General features: G+C 43.4%; 1 protein-coding gene and 1 long non-coding RNA gene across 6 annotated transcripts in view; both read right to left on the reverse strand.

The window, feature by feature from the left end:
• Window positions 1–20668, reverse strand: part of RFTN1 (raftlin, lipid raft linker 1) — a 207719-nt gene that overhangs the window by 161488 nt on the left and 25563 nt on the right. The window lies entirely within an intron of this gene.
• On the reverse strand, window positions 6571–14046 carry LOC123611606. 2 transcript variants are annotated; one of them, XR_006718758.1, is made up of 3 exons: window positions 13982–14046; window positions 11275–13679; window positions 6571–7767 (listed from the first exon to the last, which is right to left on the reverse strand). It is a non-coding gene; the product is annotated as an uncharacterized LOC123611606 (long non-coding RNA). The 2 variants fall into 2 exon arrangements; XR_006718757.1 differs by having other exon boundaries at window positions 11275–14040.

Consider the following 20668-nt stretch of genomic DNA (forward strand, 5'->3'; position numbering starts at 1 on the left):
TATTTATATTCCACGGTTGGCAATGCCTCAGCACACTTTTCGCTTTCCAGAAATCCTGTCAGCTTAATTTATGTGGCTCATACCTCATTCCCTTTCAGGCGACAAGCTTTTTATCTTTTTCATTTGGAAACTTATCTTTAGGATTTTCCAAATCCTCGCTGTTGTTAATTTTTGATGTAGTGTGTTCTGTCTAGAGTTTCTTGTAGATACGCAGGGCTCCTTTAGATGCCGTCTGTCTACACCTCATGGCTGTTGAATGTGCCCCACCCTGAGATCCAGCCTCAGAGCCTAACAGCACTGATGGAATGAGGGGCAGGGTTCCCTCTTTCATGGTGTTTTCTCTTCCAAGCCACTAAAACCCTCCCAGATGTTTTTTCGTGTCTTTACCATCTTTAGATTAGATGCTTAATGCATAAGTCAGCCCAAGTAGAGTGACAGGGTAAAGAAAAAGGCTGAACAGACAACCCAGCATTTGGAGTTTAAAAAAAAAAACAACACTAAAACAAAACAAACTTTACTCAGGAAAAAAGATAAGGCTAAAACCAGATCTCAGAATAAAACCGGCAAGGAACTGAAACTAGCTGAAGCCAATTCAAGCTGGGCCAATTATCACCAATCATAAAAGATGACTTATACGAGGCCCCAGTGCCCCAGTACAACAGAGCGATTAAATCTTTATAACCAAAACAGAAAATGCCACATAATTAGACACAGCCAGAAAAGGGTACGTTCGCTTCTCCTTCCTGTGGCTGACCCATGAAGGCAGGCATGCAGCCATCTCCACACTGGCAAAAGGCCGGTCCACTCTCCCATCACTCAGCCTGCCTGATCCACATCTGACAGCAGGCCAGTAAGGTGGAGTTTCCTTTCGCAGCAGGCCACTAACAATCTCTGGGTCCCCTGCCTACTCCAGGTCCAAATAAACAGAAGAACAACAGTGTCTCTAACCTCACAGGTATCCACCTGGTTACATATTAAAAAAAAAAAAAAATCTGGCTGTTCATCAAAGTGTTCGAGCTTCTGGAGCTAGGCACCTAGGTTCAAATCCTAGCTGTGCTATTCCCTAGCAGTGTGCTTATCTGTAAAATAGGGAAAATCCTAGTACAAACCTCACTGAACGTTGGAAGGAGTAAATGAGTTCGTATACGTGAAGGGTTTTGAATGGTGCCTGGCGTCCAGCAAACGCTATGTAAGCTGGCTGTGGTTGTAGTGCCCTGGTTGTTGTTACTATTAAGTATTCCACAGTGGTATCATCACTATGAAGCAGTCCACAAGAGCAAGAGTTGCCATCGGAAGCCAGTTGCAAGGCTGCTACACTTATCCAGGCAGGACAACCCCAGGGCACCAGTCTTGGGAATAGAGAGCACAAGCCAATGCTGAGAGGCATCGCGACAGCAGAGCCACAGCCTTCAACAAAAGCCTGGCAACAGGCAGCAAGGGAACTAGAGATGTGAAGTTCCAGGAGAGTGGCAGGGCAGGGTCCCGGAGGGAAACAGGGAGAAGACCAGTTGCTCTGAGACCCCTCAGACTTCCAGGGAAGATGGCCTTGGGCCTGGCAGATGCTCGCTCACCTTGAACATGAAGCTTATTCTTTTCCCTCCTCACCCATCAACAGTGACTGGACACAGAGCCAAGGCCGGCCCCATAGGAAGATAGGACAATGAGTCACAGAAAAAACACCCCCCAAGGACTCTTTCTGTTGACACAAAGACATTTCCTGAAGGTCTGCTCTGTCCCAAGCACTCCAGATACGTTATCACATTTTACCCTGACAATGACCCCATGTTGCTGTGGGCACAGAAAGGTTAAGAAACTTGCTCAAGAGCACGGGGATAGCAAGAAGCAGGGTGAAGTTTGAACCCTGATCTATCAGAGACTCTAAAACATGCCCTCTCCACTGCATCCCAAAGTGCCTGCCCTCCAGTAGTGATCAGTTTATCAGTGTCAGCAGGAGAACCTCAAGTGTATTGTCAATGGCATTGAAGTGGAAAAGAAACTTCCCTTGTTCAACTACTAAGCCAATCCACGTGAGCGGAGAGGTGGAGGGGAAGAGACAGGAGAAAAGAGGACCAGGCTACAGACCCAGGGACATATTCGGTCTCTGTTAACAGACTCAGAGACGTGGTCCCTTGGTACTTTCACTTGTCCGTCTATAAAATAGGAATGTTAATATTTTTCCTTCCAGCCCTACTTCTGTGGCTGAGGAAGCTCCTATAAGACTGATTCTCCTGCAGATGACAACTATAGGCTCTGCACAAAAACCAAAACAAAACTATCTGAGGGCACTGGAGAATGTGCCAAGGCAAGTAGCCACACTGAAGCAGAGTCAACACTTAGAAGAAAGGTACTAAACTTACTAAGTTTACGTATGGCTCTCTGCCTAAGAGCAAGTCCTGGTCTGCACCACAGAGGAGGCTAAAGCTCAGGCAGGAACCTACAGTATTACTGGCTTGGACAAACAGAATCCAGGCAACTTCAGCTGCTGGAAAAGGCGGGGGGGGGGGGGAGGTCCCAGAAAAGAGACAAACCAGAGATGAGGTGCCTCAAATAATGTGTGTAAACTCTGTCCAAATCTCTGGCTGACCCCTGAACCATGCATAAAGTACTCTCCAACTAGCCGGGCTGAGATTGAGCCACGCAAGGGAGGTAGTTTGCAATTAGAGTCAAATCAAGGAAATGGCCTGCTAAAACAAGCAAACAAACAACAAACAAACAATCAACTGTCACCAAAGGAATGTAACAGAACCCAGAGTCTCCACAACATGACAGTCATAATGTCCAGGATATCATCTAAAAATCATTCCAAAATGTGATCTAAAATGTGACTCATTCTCAAGAAAAATGATGATCAGTGAATACCAATCCCAAGTTGACATGGAAGTAAAAATTTACAGACAAGGATTTTATTTATTTTTTATTTTTTTATTAAAAAAATTTTTTTAATGTTTGTTTATTTTTGAGAGAGACAGAGACAGAATGTGAGTGGGTTAGGGGCAGAGAGAGAGGGAGACACAGAATCCGAAGCAGGCTCCAGGCTCTGAGCCATCAGCACAGAGCCCGAAGCGGGGCTTGAACTCACAGAGCTGTGAGATCATGACCTGAGCCGAAGTCAGATGCTCAACCAACTGAGCCACCCAGGCGCCCCCAGACAAGGATTTTAAAAGCAACTTTTATAACTACACTCAATATCTGTCCAACCTACCTCACAGAGCTATTTAAAGCTAAAATAAGGTGAGGTGAGCAAACAGTGCTTTGAAAAGCTTCACATATGCTACACCTACAAAATAAAAATACAGGTACTTCCCACTTTTCTCGTCTATTCCCTCAAACCACACAATAAAGCAAGTTTTTAAAATATGCTTTACCTTTCCTCTAGGAACAAGTGATATTCAAGAACTAAATTTCTGGTGAAAACCCTCTTTATAAATATATAACAAGTCAAATAATAATGTGTTATCATAAATCAAGCCCTATGATGCCCATATAACAACTTAAATCATTTTAAAAAGCAAGATTGGGCCACATGTCATAGCTGATTTTATGCAGACGGAGGGGGCAGTATGTATAGAGGTTACTTACTTGGATGTCAGGCAGCCTGGGCTCAAATCCCAGCCTCACGACACAAAATCCATGTCTCCTTCAATGATTTACCCAGGTGCTTTGCACCTGAGTTTCCTATTGGAAAATGTCAATTACAATAGTACCTGCCTTGCAGGATTGGTGTGCAAATTCACATTCAAGGCCTATGTGGTGACATGGTACATAGTCAAGTGTAGAATAAACAGGAGGTGAGAGAGGGGAGGTGGCTGGACCAGCACTGCCCAGCTGATCAGTTACAGACCTGGGAGTAGAGCCCAGAGCCGTCCCTCTTTTTAAAGTCACTTCTTTATCAAAGGTCTTTTTTTGTTAGGTACAAATGTACTGTAAATTGGTTATTCCAAGTTCCTAAAGTTTTACAAAATGAGCAAAATACATAAGAAGTACAAGTCTGCCATCTCACACTGTCTAAAAATTAGAGTATTTTAATTTCAAATTTTCTTTTATTCCTTTAAATTTGAAATGTCTTAAGATGTGGTTTAGAAAGGCGCCATTCTTTTTAAAAGGTGACCCTGGGAGATTTACGTGAGTGCCTTATTTTTTTTTTTTTTTCCAACCATTTTCATCAGCACCCCCACAGAGCCTCAGAATTCACCGGACACATACCCACCAACAGCATCTTTATACAGGGTCTCTGTGCAGCTGTGGAAGATGGCGTGGGTGTGGGAGAACCAAGCACCTCTTGCTTATGTTTCTTGTATTTGCTGTTTTTCTTTTCTGTCCCTTTTCATTTCCCTAACAGCTGACAAAGCATTAAGCCATAAAAAAACAACTGCCTAGTTTAGGAGGGAAAGTCACATTTCTTTGCCTGAATGACATAAGAAGTGTTATAACCTTATGAAATTTGGGATTTTGCCTTTAAAAAAGTAAGTGTTAGGGTGCGGAGCCACTGAGAGAGATGACGTGTCTCTCCCCACAGAGCTCTCCTTCCTGTGACAGAGGACAGAGTTTGAGAAATGAGACACGGGAATTCATTAAACACTGGCTATATAAGAGCAACAAAGATCATCTACACAGGTAGATACAAATCTGAGCTATGAGCCAACGTCCTGCGCCTCATTTGATGAGGAGAAGAAACTAGAACCTTAAAAAATGTCTCAGAACAAGACCCCCGTCAAACAACTGAGGCAAGAGACAGAAGGGAGAACATGGAGAAGCCCAGCGGTTATAGCTTCTGACAGATGTATGTGGGAAGACTGGCCAGGAGGCATCCATGAGAGAACAGCTCGAATGTTCTGGAATTACAAGGAACCCCTGGCCTGACTGAGGCGTAGAACCTCAGCAAGGCAGCCATTCTGTTATGTTTCCAAATCCAGGAGAACGTGATTTCCTGTTTGAAAGAGGCAGACTTTGTCTCAACATGTAATGATCTTCGCAGGTCTTTAGTTGGTTCCCTAACAACACAGGAGGGGACATCTGAACCCGAACTGATTAACACAATGTTAAACGATGAAAAGGTGGGGTATGTGGCCAATCTGGGGCCATGGTGAGACTGGGAGTCACCAAGAAATCTGGGTTCTTCCAGGGGCTGGCATGCCACCAGGTTGGTCTCAGTTCCTTCATCTGCCCAGGGTCACACTTGGGTGGGGTGATCTGAGAGCCTCCTCTCCCCTCTAAATGCTGTTAGAAAATCACTGTTGGTGATAAATGTCCTCATTGCTAACACCTAGTTCCTATTGTGTGTGAGTGCACACACATAAGATTTTCAGAATGCAATTACCTTGTCTATTCCTTTAGCACAACCCACTACAACACTGTTGGCCAGAGCAACCTACCTCAGCTCCAAAGTTGGGCCAGATGCCGTGACACCAGGTCACCGGAGGTGCTGCAAGGTACCAAATTTCAACAAACTGATTTTCTTCTTATCCCATCTACAGATAAACCTTGTAAGACCCAGAGTTCTGTATTATCAAATGATTAAATAAGGTAAGAGCCACAAAAGCACTTTGCATTCTTCTGTAATCCCTCTATTAATATGAAGCACCACTATTTCCCCCAACCCAGTTGCCTTCAACCTCTGAGGGGGAGCTTTTCCTCAAAGTCACCCCACTTTTCTCTATCTTGCCCTGTCCTCCGGGGATATCACCCTGGGCCTCAGGGCTGCCCTCACCCTTGTGAACCCCGGCCTCTCCTCAACTGATGCCTATGATCCTCACGCCCTGGGTTGTGCCGCATTCCACACCGTTGTATCTCATAGTTACTCACTCAGTGCAGTGAACCACTGTCTGTCAGCATCCCAGCAGTGGATGGGACCTTGGAGAAGGATCAGTTAGGACAAACAACTTCATTTTTCAAATGAGGGAATGAAGGTCCAAAGAATCATTTAAATCATTCATGTCTTGGGCAGTAAATCCTGTCAGGCCCTCAGGGACATGATTCTTCATTGACTCTTCCTTGCATCTGGTATAATACCATTTACTGAGTCTTATCTATGGGCCTACCTAATGCCATGCCTGATGACTTCATTCAATTCCAACAACTTAGGAGAAATACATTGCCATTTTACAGATAAGAAACTGAGACCCAGAGGTGCTGAGTAACTTACTCGAGGTCACAGAGTAAATGAGACAGGTCTCCCACCAGGTCTTCTGGCCTCACCCCAGATCTGTGCCCACCAAAGTCCCTGCTTTTAATCACCCAACCAGCACTATTCCCTGATGTGCAGGGGGGATGGACTGATAAATAGCTGTTGACTAATTAGTTAATGCTGCTGCTATTCTCCCTCCTCCCTCCAAGATAAACATGGCCCTGGGGCCATGAGAAAGATGCCAGCACACCCCCAGAAAGACAGCCAGTCCCATGGTGATAAGTGATACTGGGAACAATGGACTGGACATCTTTGGGCATCTGATGGCCTCTTTAAAGCACTCAAGGAGACGTGGCCAAAAAAATAGGCTTCTATCCAATGCAATTTTTAAACCACTGATTCACCATGAAATGCACAGTTGAAGTTGAAAGAGCCTGAGCCACCACTATGTTTGGAAAAATCTTTACATGATTTGAAATTAAAAAAAAAAAAAAAAAAAAAAAGCACCAATTATTGGCCCAACATTCCCTGTGGAACCAGATGGGGAGACAACGTCCTGACAAGTTGGGAGTTCACTCTCTCAGGACAAGGAATGTAAGCAAAATCAGTTCTACTTCATTGTAACAACCAAGGGGTGGGAGAAGGAATGGCTCCTCTTCCTAATAGATTTTTTTGCTTCCTGGCCATACAACTCTTGGCGCTGCTGGTGTGAAGGTCATGGTTCTCAAGGAAGGAATACTTCTACCAGACAATTTAGCAATGGTTTCAATGAACTGGCAGGTGACTCTGCCCCTTGGCCATTTTGGATTATGAATGCCACAGAACCAAAATGTACTGGGGCAAGTGATCCTGATTTCCAAAGGGAAACTAGATTATTGCCAAAAAATGGAACCTAAGGCAGTCTCTGGAGTGCCTTTTGTTACTTCATGTCCAAGAATAAATATTGGAAAACTAAAGCAACAGGGATTCAAGGCCACTAAGGATTTAGATTCCTAGATTATTCTACCAGGTGACAAACCCCAGTCAGGTGAAGTGTTGGCTGAGGGCAGAGGCCAAGTCCTAACAGTCAAGGCATCCGTGTCTGAGCAACACCGAAGCCTCTTCTAGCTGCTCCAGTCCCATCTGAGCACTCTGTATCTTACAGACTGAAGTAGAAAAATCACTCATTCACCCAGAGAAGGACACTGTGTCTCTCCTTCTTGGGGAAAGAGCAAGAGCACTGTACGAAGAGCAGTTACGTCTTGTTAGGCAGAAACGAAGTTGTTGTGTTGTCCTGTCGAGTTAAAAATGCGCAGAAATACATCTGGATGCCGAGAATCTGAAGGGGTAGACTGTGCTGGTCATTCGGTCACTGTCACTCAGGTCCATCCACCCTTCTAGACCCTGATGTGTTGAGAGCCAGCACTCTGAAAATGGCATTCCTTCTTGCCTTTTAGGTTCCTATTAGGTTCTACCAGTGGGGGCTCCAGATGGAGATTAGCTGGCAGGAGAGGGGAGGAGGGGCCTCCTTCTCTTTGTGGCACTTCCTCCTGGTGGCAGCAGCTCGTTCCAGCCTCCAGCATCTTTCATTACTCCCAGAAGCAGCTTCATGTAGCTCAGTGGTAGATGCAGAGGATAGAGAGTTAATGAGATAGAAACAGCTTCTATCCTCAAGGTGTTTAAAATTCAGCAAGGGAAAAGGCACAGAACAAATAAGAAATTGTGACCACTGCTGTAAGGATATACATTTCTATAAGAGCATATTACAGAAAAATGATACCCATGGAATGACTGCATTGTGGGACTTCTGGCTATTGGCACAAATATATAAGGGTAATGGCACCAATCCACATTCAGGGGATCAGATTGTGTCATCTACCTGAAGTGAATATACCTTAAAAGAAGGCTGGTGTGCATATCCGAGAATTTTTTTTTCACGTCCAAGAATTTTTAAATTATTTTGCATTATGGAATTTTTACACTCATCATTCATTCACTCACTCAGTCATTTAACAAGCACCCTTAGCATCAAGGCTCTGAGGGCTTAGCAATACACAAGGGAAGTCAGGTCCTCCTGGAGTTCACACTATGGTGTAAGGGATACCATAAAAAATTATGGTGGAAATTATGGTATACCATAAAAAATTACCATTATGGTTGGGGGATACCATAAAAAATATCAAAACAATAAAACAGATTCAGATGATGGCACGTTCCATGAAGAACGTAAAGCAGGGAGTGAAGGATAAAAGTGAATGGGGCAAGAGAAGTGGCTATTTTAGCCAGAGTCCTAAGAGAAGACCTCTCTGAGAAGGTGGAATTTAAGCAGAGACAAGATGAGAAGAAGGGATAAGCCGGGAGAAGATGTGGGAGCAGAGACTTCCAGTAAGAGACTTCATACTGCCATCGGAGAGAAACCCTCTGGTCACGAGATATCAGAGATACTTGAGCAATGCCATTGTGGAAGGAGATGCTCCATCTTGGGGGAAAAAACTGTCCACTCATTTCCAGCAAATCCTATAAGTCAGACATAACTTAGTAGTTGAGTTCACATCCCCACTCTGGTATGTGGTTATTTTTCTTTACTTTCAATTTACATTGCAAGCTGGAGAGAAATGAATTACATCCCCCTGGGTTTCTCTGTTCCGTACAATTAAGAAAAGCTATTTCTTAGTCGCAAGGCAGATGACGACACCAAGATTTCCCATTTTCTCTCCGCAGGGAGGCTATCATCACTCAATATTAATTGATCCTACTTTTCATCCATAAAGCAGGGGTTGAAACAAATTTTTGGTCACAAAAACAGCAACTATTAAACTATTAAGGTAAATTATTAATGGGTCTCTATTAAAGCACACTGGTGTTCACATGGCATCAGCTGCCTCAACTTTTATGGTGTTTCTTTAATGGGGAAAAATGAGTAAATTATTATATTCCTTCCCGATTCTGGATAAATCGCTGGTGTCTATCTTATTTAAGGTTGCCAGGGATTTTCCACCATTTCATCACAACTAGGAACACACAGAAAGGGTGTAATATATCTTGGGTTCCCAGCAGGAGAGTATGTCAATCGAATGCAATTTTATTTTCCTGCTAGAGAGCAGATAAAATGAAAACAGCAAGAAGACACAAGAAACTCTCAAAAATTGAGGACAGCTAGTATCATTTATATGTATTTTTTTATTTATTCAGACAAAAAAATTTGATACTAATTTTTAGAATATGTATCTGAATTAGAAGGATCTAGTGGAAAGAAGGAAGGAAGGAAGGAAGGAAGGAAGGAAGGAAGGAAGGAGAGGTAGGGAGGGAGAGAGAAAAGAGAAAGGAAGAAAGGAAGAGAAAGAGAGAAAAGAAAAAAGGAGAAAAAAAATCTAGTTGCATCTACAAGTAACCAGCCCACAGTGAACTGGGGACATTTGGGAGGAGCCAAACATTATTACTACTGATGGGGGTGACCAGATGCTAGAATCCTGTAAAGAACAATTTGCAAATTTAAGAGAGGGCTTTGGATGCCCATCTCTTCCAGCTCCTTCTATGTCATTTACTTATCTAAGTGCTAGGGCTTTGTGGAAGGGTATCCACAGGGCATTTACATTTCATCAATATGATTAAATGCCACAAATCTTGACTTTCACAATTCGAAGGCAGGCTTAGCAATTTACATCCAAGCTAATGAATAACTGTGGTCGAAGCAGAAGGCTTTTCTTAAACATATAATTTAGTCTTGAGAATAGATATTCTCTGCTCAACAGGGCCTATGGCATGAAACGGGAGAGATGCTACAGACATGGCTCATGGTATCAAAGAAAGGGCAAGGATAGAAAAATGAACACTAATCATTTGCTTCCAGACTAACAGACCTGTGCACCTATCCCTCAGGTGCTGTGTGTTGGCTGCCCCTTCCTCTGGAAAAATGGCCTCAGCTAAATGGCAGCCACCTGATCTGGGAGTTTAAGAGGTATAAGATCACAAAAGCCACCAATATGGCCCCTTCCTTCTGCACACTGGGGCAGAAACTGTGGATTCTGTCAATTAATACCCATCTCCACCTCTTTCAAGCTAGTCTTCCTGGAATATAGGATCTGAAATCCAAAACTATTACATTTCCTGTTTACAGATGAGGAAACTGAGGCACAGAGAGGTTAAGTGACTTTCCCAAAGTCACACAGTTTAGTAAGTGGCAGAAACGGAATTTGAAGTCTGTGCTCTATCAACTATAGCCAAAGTATGGAAAGAGCCCAAATGTCCATCAACTGATGAACGGATAAAGAAGATGTGGTGTACACACACACACACACACACACACACACACACGCACACACACATATGCACAATGGAATATTACTCAGCGATGATAAAGAATGAAATCTTGCCATTTGCAGCAATGTGGATGGAACTAGAGTGCATTACACTAAATGAAATAATACAGAATGACAAATATCATATAATTTTACTCCTATGTGGAATTTAAGATACAAACAGATGGGGGTGCCTGGGTGGCTCAGTTGGTTAAGTGTCCGACTTTGGTTCAGGTCATGATCTCACAGCTCGTACGTTTGGGCCCCATGTCAGGCTCTGTGCTGACAACTCAGAGCCTGGAGCCTGCTTTGGATTCTGTCTGTCTGTCTGTCTGTCTCTCTCTCTTTCTCTCTGCCTCTCCCCCACTCATACTCTGCCCCCCTCTCTCTCCTTCTTTCAAAAATAAATAAACATTAAAAGAAGTTTTTTTAAAAAAAGATACAAAACAGATGAACATAGGGGAAGCAAAAATAATATAAAAACAGAGAGGGAGACAAGCCATAAAAGACTCTTAAATACAGAGAACAAACTGAGGGTTACTGGAGGGGCATTGGGTGCGGAGATGGGCTAAATGGGCAATGGGCATTAAGGAGGGCACTTGTTGGGATGAGCACTAGGTGTTATCTGTAAGTGATGAATCACTAAATTCTATTCTTGAAAGCGTTACTATACTATACGTTAACTTGGACTTAAAGTTAAAAAAAGAAAGAAAGAAAGAAAAACAAACAAAGAGTCTGTGCTCTCCACCACTCTACAATGCTACCTATCCTGGCAGGACAAAGCTTTTCACATGAACTGCCTATATTAGTTATGTAATAATGTGTAATAAATTACCCCTAAATTTAGCAGCTTAAAACACAAACATTTATTACCTCACAGTTTCTGTGAGTCAGGAATCCAGATGAAGTTTTGCTGGGTGTCTCTGGCTCAAGGCTTATCATGAGGTGGCTTCAGGGCATCATCCAGGGCTGAAGGGATCTCAAGGTTCCACTAAGGGAGAACCTACTTCCAAGCTCATGCATTTGTGCGTCTGTAGGGCTCAAGTCCTCCAGGGCTGCTGGACAAGGGCCCAATTTCTCACTGGCTATTAGCAGGTGGCCTCTCTAAGTTCTTAGCCATGTGGGTCTCTCCACTGGGCTAACTAACAAAATGGCAGCTGGCTTCACTCAGAGGAAGTGAGGAAGAGAGCAAGAGAGAGTCCACTGTCTTTTTGTAACCTGATCTTGGAAGTGACATCCCATTACTTTTATGGTATCATATTCATTAGAAATAAGTCATTAGGTCCTTCCACACTCAAGGGAAGGGGATTACACAAAGGCTTAAACATCAGGAGGGTTGTTGGAGGCCATCTTGGAGGGTGTGCACCATGCTGTTTAATATCATGCAACTAGTAAGCATAAAATTTGAGTTTAAAGTTTTTGTTTTTGTTTTTACCTCAGTTAACCTTGCTCTTAACTCATATTACTCCCAGTTTGAACAACAAAACCTTGGTTCCTTCACCTGTCTGGGGCACTAGCCCCATCGCTTGCCTTAAGCCACATCTGAATTCTCACTTTATAGCAAAGACAGTAAAGGCTATTAGGAGAAAAGCTAGTCGTTGTTTTTTTTTCCTTAGATTTTAGTTATTTTGGTCTAATCCATTTATATAAAGTCCACAGTAAGTACTGCCAAGTAGAAATAAGAATTAATTTACAGTTTCCAGATTCATAAGAAACACCGGTAAGAAAAGGAACAGATGGGCCATCAATTTGGGGAATAAAACAAGGCAATCCTCAAAACCCTCAGTGCCCTTCCCCCTGTCCCTAGTCCTGGTCCTGGAATTAACTCAGCCCAGGCTATTGGAAGAACCAGCAGTAACTTTTTTTCATAAGCTTATCTCAGCCTGGCCAAGCAGACCATTGCTTACAAAGAAAGGCATGACAGACTAAAACCCAGGGCATCCTGGATGCATCTACTAAGTCCCCAGAAGCTCGGATGTGGGCATGAGCAGCCCAGGCAAGTCCCTCACTTCCAGGAAGCCGGTTTGGTTGAGGCACTAACCCAGGGGTTTTCCCACACTGCAGCTGGTGGGCCCAGGGATCAGACCTGGTCTGAGATCTCCAGGGCCTTCCTGTGCCCACCACACAGTAGACAAATCTCCAGCCATGCAGCACCCACCAAGTCAAAGACAGATCATGGTAAGTCAAAGCAGATGCTTTTCCAAGATAAAACACAGACTCTATACAGGCTGTGCCTGCATTGAACTGGTTTCCAGAGAAACCAGACCCTGGGGTAGGACATTAATAATGTAGAACTGGATGGAATGTTTTAGACATTGGTTCCTACACTGAGGGACCCCGCCCTGACAAAGAGCAAGTAATCAATAAATATCCAATGAATTAATTTTACTGAATAAGTTTATCAGAAAAGACTGCTTTCTCCATTAAGGAAAGTCCACCCCACTAAGTATGCCAGCTCCCGTAGGAATATGTTACCAGTCTTGGATCAAAAGCAACATTCACTCCAAATTGGGCCATACTGTGTTCATGCTTACTACACAATTCTGAATTTACACCTGGGATACCCAACTGAAATAATCCCCTTCCTCTCTGGAGAAGAAGACTATCAAACTAATGTATCCTCCTCCTAATAAATCCTATGTATGTACCTGAAAAGTATGTTTATGCAATAAAACGCGAAAACATCTCAGCTGCTGGTAAGTGTAGCAGGTACCCATCACCTATGTAATTTTTATTTATCAAAAGATCTGGCCTGTAAATAAAGAACAGCTTGAAATATGTCTAAAGCACAGAACTGAGCAAATGACTTTCTAGACATGATGACAGTGACATCCAACTTGAAGCCAGAATCCTCTACCTTTTCATACCAGAGCTGTTTTCAAAAATATTTCATAGACAACATTCAACAAGCCTCCTTTCTTTGAAGCATCAGTGAAATCTGGTCAAAGTGCTGGAGAAAGCTTCTTTATAAAAAGTCTTTGAAGCAATATTGCTAGTAACATTAGTAGAACACATAGAACATTAACTTGTTTTCTGTTTCATTTTAACCAAATTTGATAAAAATTATTCCCGCTACTACAGCGCTGCTTTTATGAATTCTGCAGAAAAATAATTTGGTTTTGCCCTGACAGATAACAGTCATCACCAAGAAATTTCATTTCACTGAAGGCAGACTTAAGTCGCTGAAATTTACTGCTTGCACACAGACACACACATACAAACCTGAGCTTTTCCTCACACAACACTGAGTGTTGTTTCTTGGTCTGGCTTCAGACTAGCTGGGAAAAGAGCAGGAAGAATTTTTACATTAAGAAAGGAATGCAAAGAATGCCTTCCTTCCTCTTAAATCTAATCTTATTACCTCCATTAGTGAATATTTAACAATAACATTAATACTAATAGACTTGCTTGCATTATCAAAAGCAGCAATAATACTGAAGACGCACATGGTAGCTTTGCTCAGAAAAGCTTAAAGCCATGTCATGCATATTATCTCATTTATCTTTAAAAATCCCCACAAACTCTGTAAAAGCATATTTATCTGCAGTAAGACATGTTTTATGGGAACCGATTTCCTTACCACTCTGCGTCTTCAGTATAAAAACAGGGTCTGTTTTTAGCACACCTCCCAACCAGAACCTCAACTCATAACTCATGCTGCTGACTTCCTTTCATGAGTCTTAAAAACAAAACAAAACAAAACAAAAAAGCAACCGACTCAGAGCAATTACAGAAACTGAAACAAAAATGAAACACAGGTAGGAAATTAAATAAATTCACAGCACCCAACAATTGCTGTTGCCCAAACTGAAATTAAATAAATATACACACACGCTCTCCACGAAAACTCTGCTACACAATTTATTAATGAACAGTGAAAGGAAACAGAAGCCGAAAGTGGGTCAGGAGAAACTGTTTAATCTAATAGTCTGGAAATTATACTGGAAGGAACAGATGGTTTCACAGAAGTCGATGCTACCTAGAGCAGCAAGGAGCGATTTTCTAGGAAAGAAAAATGTTTCCCTACCCTATTGCACATACTATTTTCAGCAAAGGAGGAGTCTATATTCAGCACAGGATAACCTCTGAGCTTGGCATAGTGACAAAACTGGGACTAAGTGGCAGCCATCCACACGTACCCGAGTTCAGACTTGGCCTTCCAAATCTGAGCTAGAGGTCAAACAGCCCTATTTTAAAACCAGCAGCGAAAGGAAGCCAACACTGTACTCTAGTGGGTTATTAACCACATTCGTGATTTTGCCAAAGAAGAAAGTGGTTCTCAATAGGCGATGGACAGTGTGATCTTCACATGGCTTCCAAGCCCCAGACTCTGAAAGTCCTGGGCAGCAGCAAGATCACAGGTCACATGGAGTCAGAAGACTGAAGTTCAAGCTGTCCCCTGCACAACAACCCTGTGAATGAGCCTCTACATCTATATATACCACAAGACTGAAAAATCACCTATAGAGTTGTAAGGATTACTTGAGTTCAAGCATATGAACCTGCACGTTACCCCATACAGCATAACAATCAGTTGCCATTTTCATCTCCACTACATCATTCACCAAAACATACAGTTCTTCCTAGAGCAGGGCTCAATTGAAGGGAGGGCTGTCACAATGGGGTCTTTTAATGACAGGCCACAGTCTACCAAGCCTCAAACTGTACCAGAGAAACCTATGGTACAGCCAACGCTACTTATGAGCAAAGGATTTGAAGAAGGCAAGTCTGAGTTCTGATTCTAGCCTTATCACATATTTGCTGTGTGACCATAGGCATCTTGGGTAACCTCTCTGAGCTCTGTTTACTTGTCTGTAAAATCAAGATCCTGTGAGGATTAATTTGCACTGAGCATGGTACATGGCTGATTACCTATTAGTACTGTTGTTATTGTTACAATAATGATAACATCATCATTGAGGTCCATTGCTCCTGTCACAATCTCATCATCTGCAGGGATCCTCAGAGAGTCAAGAGATGGCACAGCAGTAGAACAGTCTTTCTGATATTAAGATTAAGGGCTGCAGCAGGAGGACCCTCCCTCAGGAATGAGCATAAAGTTTAGGGAATGTAAAAAGCCATTACCCCCAACTCAGACCAGGGGACTTCCTGCCTTATGCTGTAACATCAAGGGCTGCTTTGGGCCTGCCTTCTATCCCCACCCCCGCCTCCTTCATGGCTTCTGACATTTTGCTTCAAGGTTGGTTGGTCTATTTCTTTTACCCAGAAAAAAACAAAAACAAAAAAAACAAAAAACCTGACATCAGTGACTTTATGTTCAATTCAGCTGAAGAGCTGCAAATATTATAGATGAATCTGTTATGTTCTAAAGCTGCAGGTATCATATTTAGAGAGAGGTAATAAATACCTCATTAAGGATGGAAAAACAAACACTTCAGAGCACTTGAGGCTCCATCTAAAGGAACCCCATGATGAAACCCACTTTAAACCAAGAATCCTCCTGTAATGCAAATAACCACCCCATCCCCCAGTTCTTTTCCTTACTTTCCATACTTTATCATGTTGGGCTTTCCTGTAAAGGGGGACCCACACCTGTAGGCCCCTGCAGCCAAGTGTCACGCCTAGCCAACTCCCTGATCTATCACAGACTCAAGCTCATCCATTCACACTTGTTCTAGGTTTTCAACTTGAGCTCATTTGTATGGGGCCTGGTCAGGCTGGGAAGGGCAAAGCAAAGGAACAGAAAAGGGGCGCAGGGAACAGAGGTGGTAGAGACTTAATTAAGGCAAAGCCTTCCAGAAAAGAGCCAAGGAAGAGGCTGGGACACATGACTGGTGGGGCACAACCACAGCCTACAGATCTTCTAAGGTGGCATAGTTAGAGCTAAATGTGATGAGCCATGCAACTGAAAATAAAGGTCGATCGACATGTTGGGGTTGTAACTGGGCCCCCAATACACCTGGCCAGAGTATTACACCTGTGGCCAGAGCCACAGTTCTGACTGTCCCGAGAGCCTGGCTATGATCTCCTGCCCTCAATGAGTGGGCCAAGGCCTCTGAGCCAAGGAGGGGCTGTCTGCAGACCCCAGGCCACTAGCTACAAACCCACTAGGCAGCAAGAAACTGGCCCCTAAACCCATCTCTCACTTCTCTTCCTTTCACCTGCACCCAGCAACTGCCTTGTAAACCCTCATAACCCATCAGTGCAGCTTCCCATCCTCAAATCCATCCTTCCCTCCTGTGTCCTCCTCTGTACCCCTCCACAGTGGCTGGTCAACCCCAAGGGCTGGGCTTTCAGGGAAGAGAGCCTGGAGGAGGGGAAGCTTTCTCTGGACCTTGCAGGAGAGAGGACCCAGCCTTGGAGTATGGTAGAGAGCCGGCAGCACTCCACATGGCCAACGGTATATGCAGGGGCAGAGGGGCAGGAATGTGTGGTTCCATCTCAGTAACACCGAGTAGGTTCATGGAACGACTGTCAGGAGATGAAGGTAAGATAAAAGGAAGCCAGTCTGAGAAGTGTTGGCTTTTCTGATGGATAACCATTTAAGGTTTTAGGGTGCCCTGGGGAGGTGGGGTGTCCACTGGTGACAGCTAGTTTTCAGTTACAATTGAAACGTGGAGAACTCAGGTAAGACGGATGTTTCCGGCTGCTGGGGGGGGGGGGGGGGATTCACTGCCCATGGCCTAACCCAGTGGTTTTCAATGTGGTCCCTGTAGCAGCAACACCCAAGAAGAAGCATCGCCTGGGAACTTGCTAAAAATGCAAAATCTTGGGCCCCACCCCAGAACTTCAGAATGACAAATTCCAGGGGTAGGGGTGCAGCAATCTACATCCTGTGATTCTCGCGTTGCTAAAGTTTGAGGACAACTGTTTATTCCAGGGCCTCCCAGTCTACACCATGTCACACAATCGCTCAGCACTCTGGGGAAAGAAACCAGTCATCAGGGAACTGGAGGCAACCTGCAGAAGAATCCATCAGTCCAAAGGCTGAAGGGAAACAAAATCTCAGCACACGTGACCCACCTGAGGGTAACCAGTGGGAGTACCCACACTTACATCAACCATCTAGCACTTTATACATGCTCACTCATTCTCAGACATAGCTGCATACTGGCCTCACCTGTAGTTGCAAAACATACTGACGTCTGGGTCCCTTCCCCAAGACTGACTGAAGTGGTCTGGGGTGTAGGGTGGGCATGGGCATTTTTTAAGCAAAGTTTGAGAAGCAATGTATCCACTGGTACTAATTTTTGTCTTAGGAGTATGGCCTCTCCTTCCAAATATATTACAAGCTACTTGGAAATAAATTATGAGTAGGTGACAATAGATAGTTAGGTATGTAAGGATTTATTGACTTTATTTTCTGCTTTAAAAAAATACCTTTTTCTTTCTGCCATCTCCACTCAGATAAAAGACAATCAGCTGGAAACTTGTTACAAATGCAGGTTCTCCAGCCTTGCCCCAGACCTAAAGAATCAGAAACTCGGGCCGGGGCCTGGGCTTCTTCTAACGAGCCCTCCTGGTGATTCTGATTCACCCTCAAGTTGGAGAACTACTATTTTAAGAAAATGATACGTTCTAAAAGCTTTCTCTGGAGGTTAACATTATTTTGATTGATATCTTAGACCCTGCTTATCACCTCCCTTCATGATCCATGAAATCGGACAGGCTAACAGTGCTGGGACATATAACCAGCTATTAGGCACCCAATAGCCCCCAAACACTTTGATCTGTAATTTTTAGGCCTCAATATAAATTATGATCCATCTTTTTTAGATTAGCTTTTTTTCTTGGTTGTAGAGACAGATTAAAAGGACAACTTAAATAGACAATGATTATCAGCTGCTTCTGCAGTTGCAGTGAGGGCTAAGGTGACCCAGACCGGAAGTTAAATAAAAACTGGACCCTAAAATGATTCAATGCACAATCTGCATGTTTTGAATAATGAATGTCATCCTGTGTTATTATCATGACCACCCAAAATTTAGATACAGAGCTTAAGGCTAAAATGCTGGCAGCCAAAATCCTAGTCAGCACAACGTCAAAGAAAAATCCCAAAGGTCAGTTCTTAAAGACCTGTCAGACAGGAAAACCACAAAGATGGGAATTTTTTAAATGTGGCAATGTGAACTAATCTTAGAAATTGTAATGCATGTCATGGGACATGCTTTATTAGCAAGAATTTAAGAGGAGAAATAAGATGAATTGAAGAAGATATGCAACGGAGCAGGAGATACTTTTCAACTTTTTCAGGTCGAAGCACTTCAATTTCGCTTCAACCCAGCCAGTGTGCAGGAGATTCAGGAACTAAGAGAGCGCAAAGTTATGGCTCCGCCGTGCCGTAAGATGGCGGGATATGCTACAAACACCCAACACCTTGCTGGCCTAGAGCAAGTAGCTTTTACAACTCCTTGAAACTCAAGATCTCAATTTACTCCTCTATACCACAAAGGTAACCACCTACCTCCTGAGATTGTTGTTAGCTTTTAAAATGGACTAATACGACATGAGATACCGAATACGTAGTGGCTCTCATTATCACATATAAAAAATGAAGCTACTAACTCTTACCTCCCATGCATTGTTGTTGGAAATGTTGGATGGTGCAACTATTTTGGAAAACAGTTGGCAGTTCCATATAAAGGTAAACATACATTTACCAAAGAATCCAGCAATTCCACTCCTCCTTATTTACCCAACTGAGATGAAAACGTATGTCCACACAAGACTTGTTCACAAATGTTCATAGCAGCTTTTTTGATAACGGCTCCAAATTGGAAACAGCCCTAATGTTCAACAGAAGAATGATGAAACCAATTGTGGCACAACCAGACAATGGAGTATCATTCACAAACAAAAGGGAATGAGCTCTTGATACATACAACGGCACCGATGAATCACAAAAGCAGCACGCTGAGTTAAAGAAGTCAGACACAAAAGATGATCCCACCCCTACATTATTCTATAAGAAGCAAAACTAACGGTGACAGAATGCAGATCAGCAGTAATCTGGAGCACGGGCTTGGGGGGGGGGGGGGCGGGGCATGAGAGGATTTTCTGGGGTGATGGGAAAATTCTGTATTTTGAGTGTGGTGGCAGTTCCATGGGTGCTTACATTTATCAAAACTCATCAAACCACATGCTTAATATGGGTGTATTTCATTGCTCATAAGTTATACCTTTAATAGAGCTATTTAAACAAATACACAGACACCATTCCGCAGGCCAGACAGGTTGGCGCTGAACTCTTTCATGTGCAGTTGAAAAATCCTACGTGAAGAGAGTTAAAACACGGGGTTCTGGTCCCACTTACTACTTACTACCTGTCAAGACCATTTCCTCAACTGAAAAAAGAGAGGGAGAGAGAGAGAGAAAACCTAGATTCCCAGGGCTATTTGGATGATAGAGTGAATGTGTTATTTGAAAATACTTTAAAGCAGAATCTGAGTATTCAGCTGGGCACGCACCCAGCATGCCATCCACTCTGCCAGTCCCTCACTCCTCCTCACCTGCCATTCAGTCCCTGGGACCATCTCCTAATCTCTCTTGACCCCACCCACTCCTCTTGTCCCCACTGCCACTCCCTCAACAGAGGCCACTTTCGTCCCTTGCCTGATGACTGCAATGGCTTCCAAATGGTTTCTCCTTCCCCAGTTTTACTCCTTCCATTCTCCTTCATTGTAAACCCAGACCAGGCTTTCCAGAATGTGAATTTGACATGTCACCCACCCTTTTCCCACCTTAAAAACCTTTCAGGACTCTTGAGAAAGCTTAGACTCCTCAGTCCAAGACCCAAGATCTTTACTCATTTGGCTTCTACTTACTTTTCCCAAAGGTCACACTCCAACCAAATGGAACTGCCTACAGCTTACCATTTATGCAATGTTGTCGTCAGGTTCTGACCCTCCCATAGGTTGTCCCCTTTGTCTGAAAAGATCATCTCCTTCCACCCTCAATCTTCTGTCTGGATAACTCTAAATCCACCTGTGGATCTCAAGTCTTCCTCAACACACACACCCTTTCAACATGACTAGGGGCTACCACGTCCCCTCTATCATCATCATGCTAGCATCAAGTCCTACAATTGCCTGGCTCTTCGTCTGTAAAGAGATTTTGAACTGATCTACACTAGCGGACTAGACTGATGCTATGGACTGAATGTGTCCCCCTTCAAAAGTCAGATGTTGACTTTTCAGTCAACATTCTGTGTGTGTCAACCAGTGTGACTATCTGGAGTAAGGAATTAAGGTTAAATGAGGTCATAAGAGTGGGGATCTAATCCGATAGGATTAATGTCCTTATAAAA

This window comes from Leopardus geoffroyi, chromosome C2 (genome assembly GCF_018350155.1).
Source record: "Leopardus geoffroyi isolate Oge1 chromosome C2, O.geoffroyi_Oge1_pat1.0, whole genome shotgun sequence".
NCBI classification, from domain to species: domain Eukaryota; kingdom Metazoa; phylum Chordata; class Mammalia; order Carnivora; family Felidae; genus Leopardus; species Leopardus geoffroyi.